Consider the following 20738-nt stretch of genomic DNA (forward strand, 5'->3'; position numbering starts at 1 on the left):
TGTCGAGAAAAATTTTTCAACACATTTCTAAACACAGTAGTTTTAATAACTTCTTTCTAATAACTGACTTATTTTATCTTTGCCATGATGACAGTAAGTAATATTTGACTAGATAGATTGTTTAAGACACTTCTATACAGCTTAAAGCGACATTTAAATTATGTCACAATTAACCAAATTACAACGAAGAACTAAGATGAATGAGCTGAAACAACACAATTCTTGATCTTCTTTGGGACAACTTAATTGTTTTATATTCAAGCCATTTAAATTTGTAAAAGCTAATACACTAACTTAATTCCTTCATTTTGTCCCAGCACTAATCGATTGTGAGGAAACCAGCATTTTTTAACTGTAATTTCCTGACAGGCTTTCTAAGCCTCTCTCTGTTGCATTATCATTATCACAATGAGTTCTGAAATGTTCTCTGTTGTTGCTCGTCCAATTATTACCTCATTATTACTTGATAGCGCTTTCTTGTCTTCTTCTACATCTCCAGTGTGAGAGCCTCGAACTGCCTCTCTCTCTTTCTCTCAAAGTAAGACCAAACCATTCTTCTGCGTGCAGGAGCGCGCGTTTTCTTTTAATACATCACCATTAATTTCGCCACAATATTTTCCACATATATGCTCAAAAAAGATTCCACGCGCAGCTATGTTCACATTGCTTACATCAGACGTGTTTTTGTGAAATTCTGCATTTATGACTGCCACACTGCACATCATCATCTTTTCAATCACCCCTCTCAGCTTTTCTCAAGTGGTTCAGCTCGGATGGAGGAATGAACAAAGCCGAGCACGAGCGCGCGAGTATCGCTGAGGAGAGAGGAGCGCGCGCACAGCTCAGTGATGCTGGACTACAACATTCAGTAGACACACGCGTGAAGCAGTGCACACAAACACATGCCAACATAACGCAAAGACAGTCCCAAAAAAACCTTCAGTGACTGAAATACCAGGAGCCCTGTGTTACACTAAGATTTGATGAAGTAGTTTGTGGTGTTTACATTAAGAAACAAAGACAAGTGCTTCCCCTGCAGCGCTGAGCAAGTGCACCTTCACGGAACCTTCAGGTAAGACTCTCTTACATTTACTTTTGCACTTGTTTAGTATTAAATTAAAGGCTATCAGCATTGTTTGGTTGATAAAATTGCATGTAAATAAAATATTGAAATTATATCAGAAGATAAAGAGTGAGGAAAGTATTTTTGTTGGCATACCTGAATCACAAAGGTAACGCCAATGTATATGTGCTGGAAAAAAATACACACGTTTGTTTTTCACACACTTTCCACTGACTTCTTTTATTTTGCAGCACGTAATGATGCTTTTTATTCGCTAATCCTAAAATATAACCTGTTCACGTGTTCATATTTTCCTTCACATCATATATATAATGTTTATCAAATCTGATTTTAGCCTAGCTGTTAGTTAGTCAACAGAAAGTGCTCTTAAAACACATGTAACACCCACAAACTCTCATCATTCCCGCAGCATCTTCATCATTCCTCCTGCCTCATCTAATAGACGCTCGTGAACGCATCCGTGGGCACGCGCGCGGGCACTTTATATATGTGGTGCCACACGCGCCCATTGCATTTCATAGACCTACAGGAGACATATTTTCCTCTGAGTCTCTTAGAAAACAGACTGCAGGTTATTCATACTTGTCAACTTTTCCTCCATGATTATATTGTGCAGTGAGTCACTGTTGTTCAGCCATAAACGACAGTCTGCGTCGAGATGGACGGTTTCATGAAGAAGCAGATAGGGAGATTCACACTACATGAGGTGCTGAGGAAAAAGGTGAGCAGAAGCAGGTGAAGAAAGAAAGAAAGAAGGAAGGAAGGGAGGGGGGGACTGACTATTTTTAGCCTCCATCTGATGAGAAGGTTATATAGTCTGCCACACAGACGTGCGATTTGGTTTATGTGCATATATAAACACCATACCTGAGACAATATTATAGGATTATTCCAAAGCAGCAGGTTGTTTTCTTCCTCCTCTATGAGTCTTATTACATTGATATTGATTGCAGGTGCTGCTTTATTGAATTTCCTATATGAAGAGACTTTCCGCTGTGCAAAAATCAATGTTTAAAACTGAAAATCAGCATTAGGGATGTATGAAAATGTACAAATGGATGTTTGATTTGGTTCCATATTTTGTGTTTTCCATTTATTTACTGTTGTGAATTGCATTACGGGAGATAATAGTTAACTTTTGATGATGACATTTCAACTTTACAGTTTAAAAGTGACTTTTATTGAGATTTTAGTAGTTTGAAATAATATAATGTTTAAGAAATAATATATATATATATATATATATATATATATATAGAGAGAGAGAGAGAGAGAGAGAGAGAGAGAGAGAGAGAGAGAGAGAGAGAGAGAGAGAGAGAGAGAACGAATTAAGTCTGTAAAATAACAGAACATGTTCTGGTAGTTTATTACAAGGCTTTTGTAGCATAATATACAACATCAACCCAGATAATATATCAATTAAACTATTATAAATGTTCATAAAAGTCAGTTTTTATCGAGTTTTTCAAGGTTAAAAGGTCCCATAATGCAATTCAAAGCATTAATATATGGAGGAAATAAAAACATGAATCACAAAATACTGAAATCTGTTAATTTATGAATATTTTTTATAGTGTAGTGAACCAAAAATGATCAATATTATTATGGTTTTGTTAAAATTACCTGTCACACGAACTTATTCCAGCCAGTTTGGTATCTGAAAATGAACAAACAACAACAAAAATTGTAAACCTTTAAAGATGGTTCGCAAAGTCATGTTGAAATATAAAAACAAAATTATAAATGTATAAATTTATATATATATATATATATATATATATATATATATATATATATATATATATATATATATATATATAATAAATAAATATATATATATATATATATATAATAAATAAATATATATATATATATATATATATATATATATATATATATATATATATATATATATATATATATATATATATATACATATATATATATATATCTTTCTCCCAATACACAGTTTATATATATATATGTTTGGATGATTATAAAAAATACCAAAACAATGCATGATAGTATTGCTACTTAGCACTATACTGCATATGTGTTATTAATGGATAATTAAAATGTGCACTTTTGTAATACGTATATTATAAAATAAAATGTTATATTAAATATAACAGACAATATGTAAAATATTATAATATACAGATATAATGCACATTAAAATATTATATATATATATATATATATATATATATATATATATATATATATATATATATATATATATATATATATATATATATATATATATAGTTCTTGTCTACTATTTATATCACTATTAACTATCAAAAATGTTATATCGCCATCAATGTTATATCTACATTATACCACTTTAAACTATTAAAAATGTTCATGAAAATCACTTTTTCGAACTTTTCAACATTAAAAGGTCCCATAATGCATTTCAACGCATAAATGTATGAGGAAAAAAACATTTAACACAAAATATTGAAAACTGTTAATTTATGGATTTTTTAAACCAGAAATGATCACGGTTATCAATATTATCACGGTTTTGATTTAATTTGGTTTGTAATTTTATTTTGTGAGGTCAAGGACACACTTAATGATATGAATACAATATGCTTTAACTGTACACTCACCGGCCACTTTATTAGGTACACCTTACTTGTAATGTGTTGGACCCCTTTACAGAACTGCCTTCATCCTTCGTGGCGTAGATTCAACAAGGGACTGGAAACATTCCTCAGAGATTTTGCTCCATATTGACATGATAGCATCATACAGTTGCTGCAGATTTGTCGGCTGCACATCCATGATGTGAATCTCCCATTCCACCACATTCCAAAGGTGCTCTATTGGATTGAGTTCTGGTGACTGTGGAGGCCATTTGAGTACAGTGAACTCATTGTCGTGTTCAAGAAACCAGTCTGAGATGATTCACGCTTTATGACATGGCGCATTATCCTGCTGGAAGTAGCCATCAGAAGATGGGTACACTGTGTTCATAAAGGGATGGACATGGTCAGCAACAATACTCAGGTAGGCTGTGGCGTTGATGCTCAATTGGTACTAATGAGCAGAAAGTGTGCCAAGAAAATATCCCCCACACCATTACACCACCACCACCAGCCTGAACCATTGATACAAGACAGGATGGATCCATGCTTTCATGTTGTTGCTGCCAAATTCTGACCTGACCATCAGAACATCAAGAGTGAGGCAGCAGAAATGGAGACTCATCAGAGCAGGCAACATTTCTCCAATCTTCTATTGTCCAGTTTTGGTGAGCCGGTGTGAATTGTAGCCTCAGTTTCTTGTTCTTAGCTGACAGGAGCGGCACCCGGTGTGGTCTTCTGCTGCGGTAGCCGATCCATCTCATTGTGTTGCTGCCATGTGATTGGCTGATTAGAAATTTGTGTTAACAAGCAGTTGGGCAAGTGCACCTATTAAACTATTCTATTGCAGTCTTTTGCAATTAGCCAATTGCAATATTACAGAAAGCATCACTGTGGAATATTCAGGGTGTTTTAGCAAATGAGTTATTTCCGACTTATATTGATATCTGCATTATGGATAGGTTGGCCTGTAATTTTTGAACATTTGCAAAAGTTGAAACTGTGACTGAAATGTTATTAATGACTGCAGTGGCATGCATTCATCTCTTTCGGGAAGATAAGACACATCCATTCAAAATCATTTTGTACTGTAAGTGTGTCCTTTGAAAGGGTACTTCAGCCAGAAGTGGAAGTGATTGACAATGATTTATGACTCTCGTCGTTCCAGAGCTCCATTACATTCTCTCCAAGAATACGAAAGAAGATATTTAGAAGAATGGTCATACATGAAAGCATACCCATGTTGTTTTTAAGCTGAAGTGAGACATCGGCATGAAATAGTGGTCTATATCAGGGCTTTTCAATGTTTAGATACCAGTGACCTCAAAATATTATTCTTTCTTCTCCTTCCTAAACTGTAAAAGGCTTTTATATACTTGTAAGACCAATTTTATAATATGAAAACAACCTCATAAACACCGTTTGTAATATTTAGCTTCTATTAAATTATATTAATATTTATTCACACTCATTATAGCATTTTTTAAATTTATGTGAATATTTTCTATTATATTTATATTTTATTTGGCCTTAATCTAGTTATATTTATTTTATTTTTTTTTTACTAATGTGTTTGTTAATATAATGTTTGATTATTCATACTTGTTTAATTTATATGCAAAATACACTACCTGACAAAAGTCATGTCATCGATCACAGTTGTAAGAGCAACAAATAATAACTTGATTTTTCTACAGGAGGAAAACGCGAAATTACTTCCAGACTATTGATGAAATCCAGCATAACACTGTATGATAACACTTCAGACGACTGTTCTAGAGCCTACAGCTAATCAATCTGTCAGATTCTGCAGTGCATTACAGCTCTAAAGAACATTATAAATGATAAATGATCTTAAATAAAACAAAAGCATTAATAGAGATGGTTTACAAGTATATAACTTTACTCGCATGGGAAACGGAGGCCACGTGAATGGTTTGTGAGCACAATTAAGTGCACACAGCATGCCATATCATCTGATAATTGTATGAAATAATCCCAAAAGGCAACTGACTGTGTAAAGCCACATAAAACAACACAAAAATATGATGAATAAGCTGAAATCAGTGGCTAATCTGCCAGAGTCAGCTGAGGCGAAGTGACGGCGACAGCAAGACCATCAAGTGGCCCCGCCCCTAATTATGCAAACTTAATATAACCTAATATTAAAGTAACTGATGAGTTATAAAAAAATTCACCCCCCTCACAGTTGTCATGAAGGGTAATATTAGCTTTATGAACCAAAATCGTTCTTTGTACCAGGCTGTAAACACCTTTTTTTCTACTGTAAAGTTGGCCATTTTAACAGTGGGCTCAATTGAAATTTGCTCTATTATGGAGCCATGCCTAGCGGATTTTGGATGAGTTGCAGTTTCAGTTACTTCCGTATTGGCCTCCCGAGGGAAAGCGGGAGGTTGCCGCTTGAGTCTGACACAATATTCATTCTTTCTCCACTGCAGCAGGACTTTATATTTTATACTGGACATTATTTCTGTTCAGTGACAAGACTTTTGTCTAAGCAAAGTCAGAGCTTACTGTCCTAATGAAATCATTAGGGGGCTTTCACACCTACACTTTTGTTTCGGAACGTGTCTCGTTTGCGCAGTTAGCGCGGTTCGTTTGGCATATGTGAACAGGGCAATAGCGCTCTGTTCCGCGCCAAAGTAATCGCTCCGAGATCGCTTGATTGAACCCTGGAGCGGTTCGAATGCAGTGAGAAAGCAATCCGATCCGAGCGCGGTTATATCACAGTGTTTTATGGATATGTAATAGGCTTACGGCTATATGAAGAAAGAATTATGAGTAGGGCGGGAAGTTTCGCGAGTCTCCGGATGCCCGCAAACGAGTGATGATCTCCTGGTAATCTCGCGTCTCCCTCCTAGTCCTCAAATATTCATCGTCGCGCACCCTTCTCACCCCCCTCACCGCATCTCTCCTCAGACACGTCGCGTGCGCGCACCCTGTCAATCAGCATCAAACCACCACCTCTCCTGACAGCTTAGCGGGACGCTGCAAAATAAACCCTGACACTGATCAATGTGAGCAGAGTTTACTCGCACGTGACTTGTTTTAGCTCTTTTGATCCGATTAGAAACTTTGCAGTGTGAAAGCGAACCGCTCCAAGAGCAAAGAGCAACAATGTAACAATTGTAATCTCTGTTTCGAAACAACTGAATCGATTCACAGGTGTGAAAGCACCCTAAAAATCAAGGCATGATCATGTTTTATTTTGGTCAAAAAAGCGTAATCTAGATGCCTTTGCCTTTCATATAAGCCACTTCTGATACCAAATAATCAACTAGATATTCAAGATATTATTTGTTGTTTTTAAAACTTGGATAGGTGACGAGCTCTTTGTCAGGTAGTGTGCGTATAATCTTTCAATGTATTAAAGGAATATTAAAAATGTCATTTGGAGGTTTGGAGTCAAATGATGGTGAGTAAACAAAGACAGAATCTAAATCTCTTTTTATAGCCCCATGAGAATGAACACATTAATCTGTTTCTGCTCGACCAGAATTAGAAATGCAATCTGCTTTATAAAAGGGGTTTAAATAAAGGAATTATGCTAATGTGGATAAGTGTTTTAAATTAAAAGCAAACAACAACATTGTTTCAATACTCTTGAGCTAACAGCAATTCCAGCAAGTAATCCCTCCTCTGTTTCCAAAATGGCAACAAAATCCCTGGTTAATATTTGTTTGCAGACTATAATAGTTGCATCTAATCTAAATATCTGCATGTTTGTTTGTTTGTTTGTTTGTTTTAATTCCTAAGAGTAGTTCTGCTGCTGTGCACTTCGGCTCCATCTCTGATAGCAAATTACAGAGAAATAGTGCTGCTTCAGGTGTTTTGTTTAGCTGCTTATTGACGATCATCCTGTGGGATATTAAAGGCAAAACTGAAGAGGAAAGAATTCTGATGATATATTAAAAGACTTCTGCCCTAAAAAGGAGAGTGCTGCCCAAAAATACTAACTAACCATCTTTCGAAATATATAAATATTTAAAATCACCTTAAATCACCATTTTTTTTTAACATTTGTCATCAGGAAATAAAAATAAGCAAAATAAAATAAAAGTAAATAAAAAAAACTAAAAAATAAATAAATTAATTAAAAAATAAATTAAAATTAAATTAAAACTAAATAAAATAAAAAAATAAATTAAATAAAAATAAATAAATAAATAAATAAATTATAAATAAAAAAAATTAAAATGAATGAATGAATGAATAAATAAATAATTAAATAAAAAAAATAAAATAAAATACCATAAAATAAAATAAAGTGACAGTGACAGTCCCGGCTGGACTAGTTAGCATTTCTGTGGAGTTTGCATGTTCTCCCTCTGTTGCCGTGGGTTTCCTCCAGGTGCTCCGGTTTCCCCCACAGTCCAAAGACATGCGCTAAGGTGAATTGGGTAAACAAAATTGGTCATAGTGTATGAATGTGTGTGTGTGTGTGTGTGTGATTGTTAGAGTGTATGGGTGTTTCCCAGTACTGGGTTGGGGCTGGAAAGGCAACGGTTGTGTAAAAAATATGCAGGAATAGTTGGCGGTTCATTCTGCTGTGGTGACCCCTGAAAAATAAGGGACTAAGTTGAAGGAAAATGAATGAAAATGTAAAAATGTAATTTATTCAACTATTTTCATTCATTCATTTTCTTTTCGGCTAAGTCCCTTTATTAATCTTGGGCCACCACAGGGGAATGAACCGCCAACTCATCCGGTATATGTTTTACGCAGCGGATGCCCTTCCAGCTGCAACCCATGGAAAAATCCATACACACTAACACACATACACTATGGACAATTTTAGCTTACCCAATTGAAAAACTGATTACAAACTACAAAATTTCAACCAAATTGTGTATATTTTTGGTTTCTCTTGATTTCTTCTATTTTTTAAATGATATGTAATTTTCTAGGTTTTTTTTTTTTTTTTTTCAATTTTGTATTTTTTTAAATTAATATTTTCCCTAGCACTTAAATGTGGACCTTTCATAATTTATTTAGTTAGATCAGTTACAGTTTTGGCTTCAGTATCAGCTAAACTAATGTATATTTACAATTATATTTTATATATTTATATTTTATTTTCTTCCTTAAGAAAATATTAATTTAAAAGATAGATTTGTGAGGGGTGTACTCATATATGCTAAGCACTATATATATTCAAGATTCAAGTTGACTATAGTGGCTCAGTGGTTGGCACTGTTCACAGCAGGAAGGTCACTGGTTCGAGACCCCGACTGAGTCAGTTGGCATTTCTGTGTGGAGTTTGCATGTTCTCACTCTATTCACATGGGTTTCCTCCGGGTGCTCTGGTTTCCCCAACAGTCCAAACACATGCGCTATAGTTGAATTGAATAAACTAAACTAGTCGTAGTGTATATCTGTGAATGTGAGAGTGTATGGGAGTTTCCCAGAACTGGGTTGCGGCTGGAAGGACATCTGCTGTGTAAAACATATGCTGGATAAGTTGGCGGTTCATTCCACTGTGGCGACCCCTGATAAAAATAGGGACTAAGCTGAAGTAAAATGAATGAATGAAGACTCAAGTTGCTAACATTACTGATAAAATCTTCCTGCAGTTTAAATTACTGCCTTCATAATATTCCATACATCTACCAGCATATCAAACAATTGATTTATTTCTGCTTGATAGTTCATGTATAGTTCATGCTTTGCAAAGCGTGCTGCATACAGTACAGTACACTGGGTTTTATCCCATAAATCAATGCCACTGACTGACCTTGGCAGCAATATTTTCTATTTCTTGGCTCATTATTTGATTGCACTACATCCTGCATAGTTAAGACAGCAAATGTGTAGCATACAGCCCTACTATATCGCTCCATAATGTATCCCCGAACTTTTTATTTTTTCCCCCCTCCACATGGTTGGCAGTGCACGGTCTACATTTTCATCAGACATCGATCATGTTGCCCTCTCGCCATGTTTGATTCAGCAACTCTGGCAGTGGCTCTGTTATCTTTGCTTTGCTTTAATTATTAAAAACACTGCAGTAGTGAACAGTGAACTCCCAGATAACCTCAGATATTTCGCAGCCTTTTATCACGTGAGGATTAAAAAAAAAGACGACTCTTCAAAAGCCGGACTTCTGTGATGTGAGCCAAAAAATATGCTCTGTCTGTCAGCGTCGGGCTCTCCGCGGGGCCGCAACCTTGACAGAGGTTTGATTTCACACCATCCATCAGCCTGCTGTGGCCCGAGGTTTCTCTCTCTAATGCTGAAAGTTTCGTTTTAACCTTTTGCAGCTCTCAGATGTGATGCAGTGGGACAGACTCCTCTGAAAACTGCCTTACAGTTAGTCACGGCCTCTGGCGTCACTCCCACATGCTGCCGTCTGATGCATATTCAGAGATGGTGCTCCAGTCTGATAGGCTGACTTTGTGCAATTTCCGGGAGCTGTTGTTTTGCAGGTGTTTATCAGATCATCGAGGGGGCTGCGGTTTTTTTTTCTTCTGAGGATTATTCTGAAGACCTATTATTGTGTACAGTTGAAATCAGGCTTATTAGCCCCCCTGTATATTTTTTCAACACATTTCTGTTTAACGGAGAGTAGATTTTTTTTTTCAACACATTTCTAAACATAATAGTTTTAATAACTCATCTCTAATAATGCCGTGATGACAGCACATAATATTTGATCAGATATTTTTCAAGATACTAGTATTCAGCTTAAAGTGACATTTAAAAGCTTAAAGGTTAATTAGGCACGTTGGGGTAATTAGGCAAGTCCTTGTATATTGATGGTTTGTTCTGTAAACCACCAGGCTCATTTCGAAAACGTTGCCCTATTAACAAATCTGAAGATCGTGAATTATGTAGTCAGAGGTGCGTATGGCTGCATTTCATCTTTAAAATGATTGCTACGGGGGCGGTATGATGCTGCCGACGGCTGCTGTTTGTTTTCACATGAAGAACGGGTACAAAAAGCAGGTAAAAAATAAAATATACAAGTAAATAACAGGGTGAAAATGTGGTAAAGTCTGAAAACGTGTTAAATATCAGGCTTCCGTGAGGGCTTTTCTTTTTCTGAATTGTTTTTGAAAACACTGTCGGTTGGGTTTAGGGAAGTGGGTGGGCAGGTCAATCGGTGCTTTTGAAAACACTATTGGTTGGGTTCATACCTACCTGTCATGACTGGGTCAGTGATCACCTGAGGGCGCTGTAGTTCATCTGACACCTGTAGCGCCCAAAAGAGACTACAAATCCATACATACCACGCGCATACACCGGAACACATACACTGATTGTATTCACAGCTGTCTCCGTTTTCTGTTGATAATCTGGACTATATATTCCATCATGCCACCACTGTTTGTCATCGCGTCGTTGTCTTTCTTGTTTCCAGTCCTAGTAAGTCTTGCATACCGAGTTTCTTTTGGGCGCTGTAGTTTCTACTAGGTGTCCGATGAACTACAGCGCCCTCAGGTGGTCACTGACCCAGTCATGACACCTACCAACATTCAGATCTAAAAATCCGGGAGATTTTGCGGGAGGGAAGTAAAGAGCAAGGGGAGGTATGGGGGAAGGTGCGCGCGAACTGAAGAGCGGACAGCTGGTATGAAGACACTTGCGTGTTGTGTTCGGCGCACACGTGGACTGTACCAAAAAGCTGGGGAGGGGGGTTGGGAGCTTGGAATTCAGGCAATACGGGAGGAGCGTGGGAGATGGGTCTGAAATACGGGAGACTCCCGAGAAAAACGTGAGTGTTGGCAGGTATGGTTGGTATTAGGAAAGGAGGAGTGTAGGTCAGTCGATCGATCGGTCAATCAGTCAATCAGTCAATCATTCGACAATGGCCTCTGGTGGAGTTACGTGAGAGGAGCAGGTGCGAATGGCACTCGTGAGAGAAATTTGAGATCTCAAAAAGCGTACACAGCAGCCTCGGGTGGATTTGTGAAAACAAAAACTGCAAAAAAAAAAAAAAAACGCAGCTCCTGGGACACAATTTGCACTCTCCAAAATTGTATATAGGGGTACATACTCAGAATGAGCCTGGGTTGAAATGTACTAGCCTGATCTCAAGAGAAAACATAAGTATTTTTCGTTTTGTCAGTTTAGTGGCTAATTCTTTAGAATTCGTGCTCGTTCAGTCATACGAAAATGTACAATTTGTACAACAACGTACAAATGTGCAACAAACCCCACCTCTAAACCCAACTGTTATTGAATGATGAGCAAATTGTAGTAAATTGTACAAATTAGAATGTACAAATTCATACTAATTAGCCACAAAATCAAAAAGTTACGAATTGACTTGAGATTGCGTTGTATATACTGTACAAAACGAAAGACAAAAAACAAGAGCTTTGACTAAATTAACCAGTTAAACGCTGCTGTTATTTTGGGATTACCGCCTGGATTTTGCCTACTTAATTATTTTGGTGGTTCCTGCACATGTCTGTAATCATAGAAAAAAAGAAAAATGTCTCCACCATAATCTATGCAAAAGTTATTGTATTCCAGCTGATGAGAGGTGCTGTACAAGCCACAGGGAGCAATCATTGTGTTCATATTTCACTATTCTTTTGTTTGATCAAACATAATTCACTGTGTTTGGACCACGTCAGACATATAAAAGGATTACTTATGCACATCACCTCAAAAACAGAGGAATGGCCCTAAAGCGCACAGCATAAGGTAAGAGATGACAGTTGTCTGTGCTATCTGGGGCTGCTTAGTGATCATGAATGTATTGTTTTTACTTCTCCGCTATGGAAACACCACAGTTCATTCGGCAACTGTTTGATATATGAATATAAGTCAGTAAAAAGAATGCTAGAACCGTATGAGCACCGGCAACAGCTTTCATTTGAGCTATAACTTGTACATGTGTCCTATGAAAAATATGAAAATGAACCAATGTTCAATACACAGCTCGGGTATCCAAAATACTGAGTATTTATAAATTAAAAAAAAAAAAAGAATTCAATCCATTTTTGACTAGTGATGGGAAGTTCGGATCATTTTACTGACTCGGATCTTTGAGTCTTGTTCATCAAAATGAACGAATCTTTTTTCGAGTCATTTCGTTCATTTGGTTCAATTTTCCAAAATAATATTAAAATGTTACGAATTGCTTCCAAACACATCTACAACTAGCCCAAAAGACTGATCACACGACAAATAAGTCATAAATAGAATATAAGAAGGAGAAAATAATCATTCAATGTTTACCTGCTCTTTTGTCTATGAAGGTATTGTCGTCTCTTTGCTCAGCTCACCTCTTCATGTCTTCAAATGTCAGGGGTTCATTCACGTTACACTGACAGTCACATATAATCTTAATCAATGCACAGTCTAAGCCGATAGGAGCCATGATCGTTCGTTCATCACGTGAGAGAATGACTCAAACCCGAGGACTCGAGAGATGAACGGATCAAATCTTTTTCCGGCTCTAAACGCAAATGATTGGCCCGTGAGGAACGAATGACTTAACCCATTAGAGGACTCGAGAGATGAACGGATCAATTCTTTTTCCGGCTCTAAACACATGATTGGCTTCTGCCAATGTGATGAAGACTTGAAATTAACGATACCTAAACAAATGTGCACACGCGCGGATGAACGAATCACTCCCTGAGAGGACTAGTAGTTCCCGAGTCATATTGAAGATTCGTTCTAAATGAACGAATCATTCATGAACGACCCATCACTATTTTTGAATAAGACTGCAGCATAAAAAATGTGGAAAAAGTGAAGCTCTATGAATACTTTCCAGATGAACTGTAAATCTGTTACATGTGAAATATATTATTCAGGTCAATACTAAATAAAAACAACACGCTGCCTCTTATTTTAATAAAATAGTGCAGATTCTGTGAGGTGTATGTACACTTTTGACTTTAGATGCTCCATCCATGCCATTATATTCATCGCATTTACAAAGTATTACAGTCAGAGCAGACCTGTGACCTGCTTTCATGACCCTCCAGCTAAAAAATCATTGTCCTATACCACAAAGCAGACCGAAAGATGCAAAGTAATATGATAGAAATGTAGAACTGCTTACTTGACACTTTCAGGCAGCCGCTTCTCCCTTAAAATATCTAGGTTCATCGCGTTACCGAACCATCCCAAAATCTGCCAAGCCTCTATCCTTTCCTGTCAATCACGAATGCTAATGTCGTTCTGTGACAGACAGAGTGCACGCTGGGCTTTGCGGCGTGTAGCATGAAACACGATGCCACGGGAGACCGTACCTCACAACCTCAGCAAACACAACACTGTGGTCCAGCAGATAACAGCTCATCCCCGCGCCGTCAATCAGACGCTCAATCTATTTAGATATCAGCACTTGCACGGCACCCTGGGACGGAGATATAACTAGAACCCCACATCACTTAGTATGAAGGCTTGTTATCGCTGTATTGAACCACAGCTGTAAGCTACAGCACCATAAATATCGCCTTCTCCCATTTCTCAGATATTAAAGCGCTCTGGATGAAACCATGGATAGTGCAAATAACGGAGTCAGTACTTTGTTGAAGTAGTTCTGGCAACGGTGCTTTTAGGTCAATTTAGGTCAGCCGAGTGTTTCTGTAGCTCAATAAAGTGGATCACGAAGGCAACGTCAAGGCAGATAGCGGAAAATTGAACAGCGGCTTTGGATCTTCACTTTGGATGGCTGTTGAAGTCTCTGATCACGGAGCTGAAAGTGAACCACTTGCTGTAAGTTTACTTTAGTTAACCCCGTCTATTAGAATTCTAATGGAGGACTTTTAACTTTGAGTAAGCCCACTTAGGGGCGACACAGTGGCGCAGTGGGTAGCACAATCGCCTCACAGTAATAAGGTCGCTGGTTTGAGCCCCGATTGGGGCAGTTGGCATTTCTGTGTGGAGTTTGCATGTTCTCACCTTGTTGGCATGGTTTCCTTCCGGTGCGTTGGTTACTCCCACAGTTCAAACACATGCGCTATAAAGGAATTGCAGTGTTGGGCAAGCTACTTGACAAATGTCGTGAGCTAAGCTATTAGCTACTCTACTTAAAATGTAGCTTAACTACACTAAAAGATACCCCCTGGGGAATGTAGCAAGCTAAGCTAAAAGCTACATGGCAAAAGCAGCTTAGCTACATCTGAGCTATTTTTACAATTTAAATTTTTAAATCGAAGCAACTTCAATCCAAGTTAATCATATCTTAGTGATCAATAAAACTGTATATGCTATATGCTATATTAGTATAATATGCTATACTAAACAGAAACAAATTATAGTATATAACAGCTAAAACAAAAAATCCAATAAAACCAGTTGTTACCGACGCAATCTCACGGCAATTCGTAACTTTTTGATTTAGTGGCTAATTCGTTTGAATTCGTACAATCTAATTCGTACAATTTAGTACGATTTGCTCATCACCAATCAATCCATCGTCAATCATATCTTAGTGATCACTAAAACTGTCAATGAAACATACGAGTTCAGTTCAGTTATTTACTGTAAGTGATATGCTGTACTAAACAGAAACACATTTTAGTATATAACAGCTAAAACAAAAACATCCAATAAAACCAGGTGCAGTGTTTGGCAGTAGCATCGCTACAAGTAGTAACGCCACTAGCTTAACTACATTTCTCAGTAGCGTGGCGGTAGCGTCGCTACTTTCTAAATCAAATAGCTTTTCAGTAGTGAAGCTATTTTATTAGTCAAGTAGCGCAGTAGCGTCCACACAAGCTACATTTACCGATCGCGCATCAATAAGTGACGGCACCGACATTCACGGAGCTGTGAGGCCGGTGTCTAGCCAATAAAAGTAAATCCAAATGATGGCGAGAATGACGATTTCTTCTTCTTCCTGTTTTACTGTGTTCGACAGCAAAGTTTTCGGTGCTTTACTGCCACCTCTGATGAAACTTGCTTGATGGAAAGATGATTGAGGGAGAGGAGTTATTATGTATGTATCAGGCTGGTGTTACACATTTAAAATATTATAGTAATTTATAGTAAAGGCAAATATTTTGAAATAACTATACTGCTTATTTCAAAATATTTGCCTTTACTATAAATTACTATAATATTTTAAATGTGTAACACCAGCCTGATCTCACAAGGAAACGTAAGTATTTTTACCTTTTGTCAGTTTAGTGCCTAATTCCGTCGAGTTTAGTCGCACTAAAATGTACGATATTATAAAAGAGGCGTGGCACCTAACCCCACCCCTAACCCCAACTGTCATTGGGTGATGAGCAAATTGTACTAAATTGTACGAATTAGATTATACGAATTTAAAGAATTAGCCACTAAATCAAAAAGGTACGAATTGCCGTGAGATTGCGTTGGTAACAACTGTTTTTTTTTTTTGGATTTTTCTGTTTTAGCAATTATATACTATAATTTGTTTCTGTTTAGTACAGCATATTACTTACAGTAAATAACTGAACTGAACTATTACGCCTCGTATGTTTCATTGACAGTTTTATTGATCACTAAGATATGATTGACTTGGATTTAAGTTGCTTCGATTTAAAAATTTAAATTGTAAAAATAGCTCAGATGTAGCTAAGCTGCTTTTGCCATGTAGCTTTGAGCTTAGCTTGCTACATTTCCCATGGGGTAGCTTTTAGTGTAGTTAAGCTACATTTTAAGTAGAATAGCTAATAGCTTAGCTCACGACATTTGTCAAGTAGCTTGCCCAACACTGACCAGGTGTTACACATTTAAAATACTATAGTAATTTATAGTAAAGGGAAATATTTTGGATTAAGCTTTATTGTGTTATATATACTAAAGTATTTTTATTTTTTGAGCACAGCATCAGAAATTAAGTTATTGCATCGTAACATGTACTTCTCAAGGTATAGGTACTTCACGAAGAATCCTGCTTCAGAAACAACTCCTCTCCCTCAGTCATCTTTCCATCAAGCAAGTTTCGCCAAAGGTGGCACCAAAAACTTTGTTGTCGAACACAGTAAAACAGAAAGAAGAAATCGTCATTCTCGCCATCATATGGATTTACTTTCATCGGCTAGACACCGGCCTCACAGCTCCGTGAATGTTAGTGCCGTCACTTATTGATGCGCAATCGGTAAATGTAGCTTGTGTTTAGGCTATGCTACTGCGCTGCTTGACTAATACAATAGCGTTCCTATTGAAAAGCTATTTGATTTGGAAAGTAGCGACGCTACCGCCACGCTACTGAGAAATGTAGTTAAGCTAGCAGCAACGTTGCTACTGCCCAACACTGATGAATTTAATAAACTAAATTGTCTGTAGTGTGTGAATGAGTGTGTATAGGTGTTTGTGGCTGGAATGGCATCTGCTTCATAAAACATATGACGGAATAGTTGGTGGTTCATTCTTCTGTGGCGACCTCTGAAATAGAGACTAGGCCGAAGCCGACTAAGCTGAATCTTTTTAATGATTGGTTTTAGGGGTATGGCTGGGGTAGGTGGATAAAGTCCGCACAGTATAAAAATCATAACGTCTACGTCTAGCATTTCACAGAATTACAGCTTTTTACTAAGATACATTCATGCATATGTGATATGATTTAAAAGCATATCAACTAAACTAAACACCAATTATAATTTTTTATAGGTGCTTTTGCTTTAGACAGCCTTCTGGTTTGTCATTTCCCATTTATTTCATTTTCTCGAGGGAGAGAGGGCAGGAAAAAAACCCAAATAGGTAGAAATGAACAGGTCTGGCCCATTTCTCAGCTGCTTCTACAGTCCCGGTGTCTTTCACGCATGGGGACCGGCAGTGACAGCACAGCAACAGCACAAGAAGCAGCCATAATTAATGTGCTCATGATATGCTAAATCTGCCAGTGATTCGATTCTCCATGCTTACGGTAAGTGGAGGAGGCATTACTGGGACTGTTTTCCACCTGATTCAGGGCGAAGAATTAAGCTATTAACCCTTTTAACCAGCCACAGTCATAGCAGAGCAACGAGAAGGTAGTTTTTAAATAAACATATACTATCAAAACAGACTTGGAGTGTGTTTCCCGAACAGCGACATAACGCGTGGATGAACTATATTATTACAATCAATGTAATGACTAATGTTTCCTGAACTCTGTTGGACTTTTATAGTTTAAACCACATTAGTTAAAAGAGAAACCAAGTTAGTTAAGATGCAAAACTTCATTCCATCCATCCATTCTTATCTTTGTCTTGATTTATTTTCTTTTCCCTCTGTGATGCTGTTTTAACATGTTATTCATCCATCCATCCATCCATCCATCCAACCATCCATCCATCCATCCATCCATCCATCCATCCATCCATCCAATCATTCATCCATCCATCCATCCATCCAACCATCCATCCATCCATCCATCCATCCATCCATCCAACCATCCATCCATCCATCCATCCATCCATCCATCCATCCATCCATCCATCCATCCATCCATCCATCCAATCATTCATTCATCCATCCATCCATCCATCCATCCATCCATCCAACCATCCATCCATCCATCCATCCATCCATCCATCCATCCATCCATCCATGTTTGTGTAAAACGTTCGGTTTGTTTGTTTGTTTATCTTTTAGTTTTCACGGTGTTCAATAAACTAAACGCATGGACATCAGTATTTGAGAGGCGTAGACTGTTTTAATAACCAGAGCTACAAATACATTTACGAAATAAAATTCATACAAGCAGAACACAATTCCCATTTTAAAAATCCAATTTGTAAATTCAAAACACAATTTATAAATATAACATGCAATTTGTGAATTCACAAGTAAAAATCATAAATATTTTAAACTAATCGGATTTGTGTATATTATGACTTGTGTTTTGAATTTACGAATTGTATTTGTGTATTTACGAACTGTATTTGTGTATTTACGAATTGTATTTGTGTATTTACGAATTGTGTTTTGAATGTAAGATTATGTGCATGTGAACTGTGTTGTGGATGTATAAATTAAATTTTGTAAATGTATTATTTTTGAGACTGATCTGGCTCCATACAGCAGAGGTATAGTTCCAAACACACAAGATTGCGATGCTGTTTGGCAATGTTCGATTGTAACGATGGATTCGGGAATCACTGAATCACCAAACTATATTTGCAATGATAAAACTTGCAATCTGAGTTGTCGAACGATGGTTTAGAGAAACACACTTGTGATTATTAATAGGTGCAATGCAGAAAAGTAGGTATTTGTATCTGCATTTGCATCAGTGGAATAATGATTAGCGTCTGCATCTGTATTCTCCGAATGTCTGCAGTGTGACAAGTCGCTGACAGTAAACCGACTTCCCGCTTCGTTTCTTTGAAGAGTCCAGTGCAGACAGACACGCTCAACAGGCACACTGTTACATCACTTCACGTCTGCTTGCAGACAGAAAGGCTACCTTAACATTACAGCAAGTTTGTTTTAACGCTGCATTTCGAAAACGAGAATGTTTCTCGTCGACTGGGTTTATTTAATGCTCAAAAACATTAGAATATTGTGGATTCTGCAGAGGTGAATCTACAGTCTTTTGTGGCCCTAGGCAGAAATTCACAGGAGATCCTCCAACCAGCATGCATCACTCTTATATAATAAATAACATAACACTAACAAAATAATATTAGAGTTTTATATTTCTTATGTGCACTGTACATTTTCAATATGAGCCATTAAAACTTGATTTAAAAATATTCCAAAAGCCCCCAAAAAACCTGAACTAATGTCAAGCATGACATTTAAAAATATCAATAATAAGGGCTGGAGCAAGCTGAACTGGCGCTCTAGGAAAATGACGATCACGCCGCCCTCAACCCACAAGTAAAAGCGGTACTCATTCACAAAGTGGAAAAAAGGGTTGGTGGTGGTGGTTGGGGGGCAAAAGTGAGGACCGGGGTGGGTGGAGGTTGTCGTGGATGAAAGTGAGGACCGTAGGAAAGTATAGACCTTTTTCATGGCTGCTGCATGGAGGGCGCCATAGCGACCAGCGTCTTCCGGTAGAATGCTAAAAACTTCCGTTTACAGCGTGTTCAACTGGTAATTTGCGCTCCGAAAATGGGTTTCAATAACGTTTTTAATGGATAACAGAGTGTTTTTGTGACACACAACTTAGAAATGTGTCTGTTAAAGCCATTATAATTTGTCACATGTGGTTCAAGCACGTCAGAAATACGAGAAAAACGTTCTCCTAGTTCACGTGTTTGCCGTCAGAAATACAGTGTGTTCCCGGCCTGTCAGCTGTTAGCTCAGCAGCTCTTTAACACACACACACACAGAGAGAGAGAGAGAGAGAGAGAGAGAGAGCAAACCAGAGTACTGGCATGAAACTTAACAGGTATGAAAGTCATGGAATTTACAAAAATGACCAATAAAAGTCTGTTATTGATCCTCTGCTGCTGATTTGCTGTTCATTCTAATCGCGAGCCGTTTGTGTTTTATTTTGTGTGTTGTGTTTTTTCCACGGTTTGTGTTTTTCTGTCATTTCAAAATGACTGTGTCAGCGGCACAGTACAGGCTACGTGTGTGTGTCAAACATTTTGGTGAACTACATTTGTTTGGGCTGGTTATATATTTGAAATAAAGAGAAACTGTTGACTTTAGCGATGACGAGGCTTCATTTAAACTGCAGAAGATGCCGTCTGACAATGAGGGGGAAACGCCTCACAGCAGCTGTTTTCCATCCTATTAGATCGCATTTCTTTAAATGATCAGTCCAGGAGATGCTGCTGATGGACAACAGTATTAGTTCAAAGAGGATAAAAGCAGGTAAAAGAGATTAAAACTATCGTTTCAAAGCTGTCCAAATGTGACTGTTTACATGCATCAGCTGCCGACCGGAAGTTCATCGCATTCTCCTTGCGCATACACGCAAAGCATCATGGGTAATTTTGCATTCCAAGAAAAAGACGCCCTGTCAATAATTAAATAACATATTACTCTTATTGTATATATCTTAAAACCACAAAGTCAATTCTACAGATGGGTAATACAATAGCACACACACACACCTAGCCAGGCTGGGAGCCCAGCCAAAACCAGCTATGTCCAGCTTAAACCAGGCTGGTCAAGCTGGATTTAGCTGGTCATTTTCCAGCCTGACCAGCTAAATCCAG

The 20738-nt window shown here is 37.6% G+C and overlaps 1 protein-coding gene across 3 annotated transcripts in view; it reads left to right on the top strand.

The window, feature by feature from the left end:
- Positions 1-807: 807 nt before the first annotated feature.
- Positions 808-20738, top strand: part of disp3 (dispatched RND transporter family member 3) — a 102272-nt gene continuing 82341 nt past the window's right edge. For all 3 annotated transcript variants that reach the window (XR_012384797.1, XM_073911235.1, XM_073911236.1), the window contains exon 1: positions 808-1072. The gene's annotated coding sequence lies outside the window, so the exon portion shown is untranslated. The remainder of the gene's footprint in view (positions 1073-20738) is intronic.

This window comes from Danio rerio, chromosome 8 (genome assembly GCF_049306965.1).
Source record: "Danio rerio strain Tuebingen ecotype United States chromosome 8, GRCz12tu, whole genome shotgun sequence".
NCBI lineage: Eukaryota > Metazoa > Chordata > Actinopteri > Cypriniformes > Danionidae > Danio > Danio rerio.